Source organism: Macrobrachium nipponense, chromosome 15, assembly GCF_015104395.2.
Source record: "Macrobrachium nipponense isolate FS-2020 chromosome 15, ASM1510439v2, whole genome shotgun sequence".
In the NCBI taxonomy this organism is placed as follows: domain Eukaryota; kingdom Metazoa; phylum Arthropoda; class Malacostraca; order Decapoda; family Palaemonidae; genus Macrobrachium; species Macrobrachium nipponense.
In genome coordinates, this window is record NC_087208.1 from 2,020,682 (window position 1) to 2,028,763 (window position 8,082).

The 8,082-nt window shown below is 37.2% G+C and overlaps 1 non-coding gene across 1 annotated transcript; it reads right to left on the reverse strand.

Annotated features, from left to right (window-relative positions):
• Window positions 1–446: 446 nt before the first annotated feature.
• LOC135195141 (U6atac minor spliceosomal RNA) lies at window positions 447–549 on the reverse strand. The gene has a single exon (XR_010310105.1). It is a non-coding gene; the product is annotated as a U6atac minor spliceosomal RNA (small nuclear RNA).
• Between the last annotated feature and the right edge of the window lie 7,533 nt (window positions 550–8,082).

The window sequence follows — 8,082 nt, forward strand, 5'->3', positions numbered from 1 at the left end:
TTGATTTTTGTTTATAGAACTAAAAAACGGTTAGGCAATGCTTTAGTATTATTTTGTGTGCAGCAATAAATAGGTTTTAGTGTATTTTTGTGACATTTTAGAGCTATAGTTGGTCTATTTCTAATTGATGATACGATGTCGTCTAGTGGGAATCAATTTGGTCATTAAAGGTTAGGGAATTTTGAATAAATCTGTACCCAGGGGAATCTGCATCCCTACACATTCCATATACAATATGAAAAGGCTCATCATATCAGGGTCGACAACTTTGACATAAGAAACGTTTCCGTTTTTTGGCCACAATGAATTTCGCTGGGGGTATCCCAGACTCAACCAAACACAAATCTGTACAGGTATTTACCCTCACATCTAGCAAACTTTTGACTAAGTTGATTGTAATTACTTATTGGTTTTTGTAATACATTTGTTAACCATGTTTCTGACCCAAAATGTGTCAGGTTGTTGCCGAAGCAACGGTGCCTTGACGTATATGTGTTGTCCGTCCTTTATCTAGGGGAGTGCTAAACCTTCTCTCCTTTCGTACATAGTGTTGGAAATAGTAAATGATTGCAACGGCTTCTTCATTTATTGATGACTGTGTGTTCCAGATGTGGATTTGATTACAGTCGCTGCTTATTCAACGTAATATGTAAACTGACCACAACTTAGCTCATTTCATGAACGGATTCAAGCTACAGATTTTCGTTGTGAACGAAATGAAATCCTGAACGTGTTAACGAACAGAATGAGAGGAGAAGAAAATAATAAACGGAAGAAAAAGCTGAATTAATTATGAAGCGCGCTTTGGGGCTGGGCAAAAGACTAAATATTGACGGTGGGTATTTGCTGAATTTGGAATTCTTCTTCTTTTGTTTTTCTTGTGGGCTCTGTTTATTTTTCCCTTGCATGTTGCTCTGGGAGTTCCCAGTAAGTATTTTATTCTTGTTTCTCATTTATTTGTGCTTATTTTTTTCCTTCTATTACATGTCCTTTATTTTTCTTGTTTCTTATTTTGTTTATGTTTACTTGGTCTTCCATTTTATGTTTTTACGAAGCTTTTCTTTCTGTGACAATTAATACTTGCTGGTGTTTTTCATTTACAAAATGACTCTCTTCTTTAGTCTGTTCCATAGAATCGTAACTATCTTAAGCTCTATTAGATTTTTAAGATTAATATTGGAGAGACGTTTCTTTGATTTAATATTTTATTTAAAATAGTTTTCTGAATTGACAGGATATGTCGTGTTCTCTACAGGTGAAATTTTGCAACCATCGTAAGACTAACTTTTTCGTACCATTTTCTGGAACTCGGACTAAAGACATGTCATTTAAGTCACTAATTCATTCAGCTTGTTAGTTCGTTCATTTGTTTCTTGTTTTTTCTTGGGACGCCACTTTCCCAAGAAATGGTGTGCTAACCTACTATGAAATTCAGGGCCTCTGTAACACGGTTTTTTGGATTTTGATCCTTTTCAAAGCATCGGATGTAGCTGAAAGTTGACATATGTATATTTTACAACTACACACAAATTTTGTCAGCATTATCAATAACCTAAACCCGATAGTTTTAATTTTTATACAGTAAAAATGATCTAGCTGACGCCATGGCCAATGATTGCGAGCCAAGAGTCGAAAAACATTCATTACGTAAGCAAGGTAAACATCGTTTTACGAAATGTTGCCCCGTCCATCCACCAGACAGAAACCCATTCACCTTATTCCATCGGCTCTGAAACCCATAGTAGTCAAGAATGGCTAACAGGATTTGGAATTGTCCCCGTGGTTGCAAAACTGCATTTGTCTTACGACTTGCAACTTTATACAGTCAAGAGAAAGCCCGTGGCCATACTTACTATAGCCTGAATAGGTATTTAGTCAGTTTCTAGTTTAAATCCAAAGTTTATGGTCTGATTTGTATTTAGCGTAACGTGATTATAATACTTGTAATGTCATTCAGGATTTTGAACATTTCCATTAACTATTCACTATGCGACCAAGAGAGAGAGAGAGAAAGCGAGAGATTGTATGTAAACAGTCTTTATATAACTATTTTTGTTAAAATAAGATTTTTATCCAAAGCAAATGCAAGCTTATATGTGCTAAAATCTCCAGCAGACCAACGGATCATCCGATATTATTTTTTTTTTCTTCTTTAGTCTGTACGACCATGTTGGATATAAAGACTTATGAATGGCGGAACGATACATAGATGTGAGTGGGGTATCTGTGCTAGCGTAGTAATACTACTGTAGCACCAGTGCCGCAAAATTAGTAATAGCAGCAATATACATGAATTAAACGTTTAAGCCAACTGCTGGGATCCCTGAGGATTATTTGGCACTTCTTACAAACTACTCGAGAAATGAGTTTTTATAGCCAGAAATTAGATTTTCTAATACAACAATCTCCATGATAGCCTTCAGTGTTATCCTGAATTATAACGAGGCCAAAGTGGGTGGAGCCTCACGAAGTCATCATTCTGACGATAATTATAGGTGAAGGTTTAAAGCCAAAATACGGTACCGTCTATTTGATTTTTTTTTTTTTTTTTTTTTTTTTTTTTTTTTAGTAAATAGGTAGATAGCCGATAAATAAAAATTGCTTGACATTGGATACAGCAGTTATCAAATCAAGCTTGTCTACTATGTCTTTGAAAATTACCAACTATTCCCTACATCTTGTCAATCTGATTGTGACCTATAAAGTAGATTATAATTTCTTAGAACACTTATTTTGGGAGTTAGACTAATAATCGAAGTATTTTTGTATTTATTAACATATTTTGTTGGTTTGTTCATTATGACAATTATCAGTGGAGAGGATTCAGAGTTCATAAAGGTGTACTGCTTTGCTTGTATTTAAATTTTTGTCATTGTTGCCAGAGGTATAGCCTTCGTTACGTATAGCCAATCATCCATCAAGAAAGAGGGAAGAAATGCTGTCTTAAGTTATGTAACGAGTGCGTTCGAAACCTTAGACTCTGAGTAAGTTGGCCCGTCTTCAAAAAAAAAGTCACTTTTACATTATAAGTACCAAATTTATTCAACCTACGTAATGCAGAATACAGTCAAAATTTATGTGTAGATGTAATGTGTATTCTGATTAAGCATTATATCTATGAAATGCATAGATAAAAAGTTATTTCCCAAAAACCGTGCTACAGAAGCCCTGAATCTCATAGTAGGGTCCTGTTTTTCAATAAAAGAAATAAAGAAGAAAAGAGTTATTTACGTAAAGGCCCTACTTTATTAACCATCCATAGAAAGAGTATCTAAATGCATGTAAATACAATTCATTTTATTATAATCAAATTATATTTGTTTTATTACAATCAAAGACAAATTTTCCTCTTTTATTTTCGTATTCTGCATCATTTCCTGACTCATATTAGTGACATTAATTTTATCGTTTACATGATAGCGACTGTTTACTTAAAATACTTAGTTAATGTTTTCTGTTAACTTACTTATGACTCGTGGGAACATAGCCTAGAATACAAATGATACGGTAATGCATTTTATGTTACGTGTCAATAAAAAGATATACTGGTGGACCAATAGAGTCCAAAAAGGAATTTTTCCGTCTTTTCACTGAGGCCTGTTTGCTCCACTTTTCTATTGGATTTATAACGTCTTTGGTCGTTGGTTCTTCGCATCTCTTAGGCATTTGAGAGCATATTGTATAAGGTGCTGGTGGCCATATTTTATGTTTACACTCTACTCCTATCCTTTTTAGTTTTCTGTAAAAGAAAACTATTGTGCCGGCTTTGTTTGTCCGTCTGCCCTAAGAGCTTAAAAACTACTGAGGCTAGAGGGCTGCAAATTGGTATGTCGATCATCCATCCTCCAATGATCAACCATACCAAACTGCAGCCCTCTAGCCTCGGTAGTCTTTTTTTGTTATTCAATGCTGAAGATAGCTATAATCATACTTCTGGCAGCGCTATAGGTACCAGCAACATCGGCCACCACCTGACCGTGGCTGGGTTTCAAGGGCTGTAGCTAAGAGCGTTATGGGCCGTGGCTGAGGCCACCACCGGACAGAAAACGCGCATTTTTTACTTGTTTTAAGCCTTTTATCTGTATCTGTTACTACTGATAGCGCAATGACTGCTCCCTAAGGGTTTTCCTCCTCCACTTCCCAGCCATCTTCTGTCATTCATAATTCATTTCGAATTGTTCTTTCTTCACCAGTCAGCTCTCCTCTTGAGAATACATCTGGATGAACTTCCAATGTCTTTGTCAGGTTGAAGGACTCCAGAACACAACTCCCCTCTATCATATTCTTTAATATCAAATCCAGATTATTCCCGTCCTATTAGAAGAAAACGTACTGCAGCCTCTCACTTTAATATTGACAACATTCATATTTGTTTTAGAAAGATCGGTCTAAAATGGAAGGTCAGTCACTAAAATATTAGGCGCTTCTAAGTAGATTCAAAAACTCCTTTTCTTCGTCTCAGTTGTTAAGGTTTTGTGCTACCCTCATCCGTCCCTATTCAGAACACCGTCCTCCTATTTTGAAATTCTTATTGCTTTGCTCCAATTCTGCAGAAGACCGAACGAACGTCATCTCATATCATTTTCAGACAAGTACTTTCATTGTAGTCTTTTCCCTCTGGAGACTAATTACGTCACTACTCAGCTTGTGGAGTGAGACGCTCCTCTCCTCAGGCTCCCTAGTGACCCTTGTCAGGCTATCTTTTCCCCTTAGGCTTTCGAGAAGGCTGAGTTCACTGTGAATCTTGGGTTTTCAGTGGAAACCAACAGTTGTCAAATTCTTCGGTTCTTTAACTTTGCATTTCCAAAATAAATATTATTGTTTTTTCTCCCCAAATCAGGGTGCAGCCTCCGGTTGTCTCAGCAAGTCTGTTTGGATGAGATCACTAGCCTTTCTCCCATTCCTAGACCGTAGCATACATTGGTACTACCCATTTACAGCACCTACCAAACGTTATCAGTGCAAGACTCAACAATGTCACCCACTTTAGCTGTGGACGGTTGGGTCCCCCACATCCTCATGTCAAAGCTGTCATTATTTTTCAAAATAATTTCATTTCTCTAAAGACTGGCATCTGTTACTCTTACTCTTCCAGATTTTTTCTTGTTTCTGTCAGACTTTTTACCAACAAGGACGCTGCGGTACTCTGTTATTAATGTTCTCGACCCTTCTACCTGATTCTGTTTTGTTAACTAGCCGATGCATGCACAAGCATCCTGTTCTTCGTCAATTCATTCAACTTGAATGCTTATTAAGAAATCTAAAATCATATAGATACACAGACAAATAGATTAAAAGATAGAGAGACTAATAGATAATGTATTGGGATATCTGAGTTATAGCATGACGCCTTTGTATGATCGTGGGTGAATCATACGTAAATTCCATTATATTTATATTCCTATAATATTTATATTCCTATAAAATTATATTTATATTTCTATTATATTTATATTTCTATAAAAGCAAAGTACGAAGCGGTACAATTACGAACACGCAATAGCACATTAGAAGGCGTGTGCATGCTCATCTAGAATAAAATGAAAATGGGGATAGAATAAGCTATGTAAAATAAAATACCAAAGTCTGTCCATGAGTGATATCATCGGGGGAGAGGCATGTCCAAGAATGCCATGCATTCAAAACCAGAACTCGCAGTTTTTCCTTGATTTCTTTCTCTGTTTTGGTTCCATTTCGATGACTCATATCCTCCAGTGATTCTAATACGTTTTCTTAGAATGCCCTGGGGCATAGTGGGCACGCTCGGGCACGCTGGTAATCTTCCACGAATGACTCATGCTGATTCATAAGCGGCGGCTCCCTTTTGCCTTGCTGAGGTCCTGTCCAAATGCGCCCCGTTTGCGAAAGTTAGGAAGTGAAAAACCGGTTTGGGCTGCTGACAGGAGTCCTTTTCTCTCTCTCTCTCTCTCTCTCTCTCTCTCTCTCTCTCTCTCTCTCTCTCTTCTCCACATTACGCTTTTCGCAGACTTATCGAATGAAAACTTCATGAGATTCACTCTTGCATGTACCACATACTGCGTACACAATAGGCCGAGCCTGGAAATGTCTCAAACTTAAGACACTAAATTTCTTAAACGAGTTATCCAAGTTCTATGATAAGTATTTTTCACTCTCCCACAAACAGCGAAGTCTGCGGTTGGCCACAGGCTGCTTACGATGAATTGAACCGAGATATAAAGCGATGTGGTCTCATTTAAAAGTCAGTGACATTTCTGTGGTTATGGGGATTTAGAACGTCACTAAGTTCTGATCTTTACCGTTGAAAATGATGATTTAAAAGGAAAATCAGACAAAAAATAATGCAGATAACAAAATTAATAGACTCTGGCTTGTTTTGAGTTGTCAAAATTTCGTTTTGATAACTCAGTCGTTAATAGGCGCATTTATATTCTGATGAAAAGCCATTATCCAGGTGACGTCAAAGGGAGTCATTGCATTCATCAAATGAATGAGTTCGACCTTGAAACTCAACTAATTATCCGTATAATGCTTTACTATAGGCTGTGCTTTAAACTATAGTTCGCTATCAAGGTCCTCTTGTCATGAAGTTCTAATCTACGCTGAATCCTGTAGACTCCTGAATCATTCAAGATCAAAGTCTGAAAGTCAACAGTAGTAATAAGAAGAAGAAACAGGAAGCAGAAAACAAATGAGAAATCTTGAAGACGATACTTCGACCTTCAGACTGTAATAACACTTCATTCAGGGGGCATCGTTAACCAGCAAAAGTAACACACGCGGGAATACTCTTGATGCAGGTGTCTGATCTAATGCAATCTCATTCAAACCTAAAACAAACACAACTTGAAGATTATTACAGTAAAATTCGTTCACAAGAGGACACGAGCGCAAGAAACACGATAATAATAACGGTAAATTTCAAAGAAAATAACACCTCATATATGAAAAATATAATGTTATCAGAAGACAAACAAATACCAATGGCACAGATTCATAGACTAGATCATGACCAACAAGTAATAAAGACATCATATCTACAATGAATGAAACAGTACTTTTCATGGAGACATAGTTATGAAGCCCGGTCCTCTATATGACAATCGTTGGTTTAGAAAAGGGACCGTAACTTAAAATCTCTCTCTCTCTCTCTCTCTCTCTCTCTCTCTCTCTCTCTCTCTCTCTCTCTCTCTCTCTCTCTCTCTCTCTCTTGTTTTTGTTATTGTATGAGAGGATGACAGCATTTCCGGTCCTACCTATGTGACTAGTACATGAGCTTCCTCTAGACACCTAGAAAAACAATTATCACACAATGGCGTAAAACATCGCACAGTGACGTAGCAATAACGTCATCACAGCCCTCCCAGGTGAAAGAGCGGCCCGTTTGGGGACACTAAAACCAAACTCACTCGAATTTTGTTGTGGTTTTCGATGACCAGCATAAATCAGTCGATCAAGTTCAGTTGTGCCCAGCAGCTTTGAGGCGTTGGGCGGATTCTCGTGAAAAGAAAGGGTATTGTGTGACGGCGCCCTCAACTTGTTCTGAGAAATAAGTAAGTGTTAATGAATGCGGTGTCAAGTTGCTTTCTGAGAAGTACCACTGCGATACGACTTGATAAATGAGGATGTCAGTGTGTTCCTGTGCTGGTTTTTGCTATACATTAAGTCTGGACTGGATCAGAGTCTCTCTCTCTCTCTCTCTCTCTCTCTCTCTCTTTGCCTGGTGAGTGGCTGGGTATTTGACTTGTGGTATGTAAAGATGACCAGATAGTAAAAACAAATTTGATTATAATAGACATAGCTTTTCTGTCGTTATAATGTCATCAGTACTTTTCCAGCTTCTTGGTAATTAAATGACAATATTCAACCTTTCAAAACTGCCCGGATGTAGTACAAATGTGCTGTTCTTAGAAAAGACCAGAACCTTAACCTTGTGACATTGCTTAGTAATCTACATAGAATTGATTTCCTTATACATGCGAAAAGGTGCGAACCGCGTTTTAAATTAATAGTAGTAAAATCAGATATAAAGTATTAAGTTATAATCAATGATTTTTTAACAGTAATGGGGAAGAACCAAGAAAGCTCTCTCATTTTGAAGAG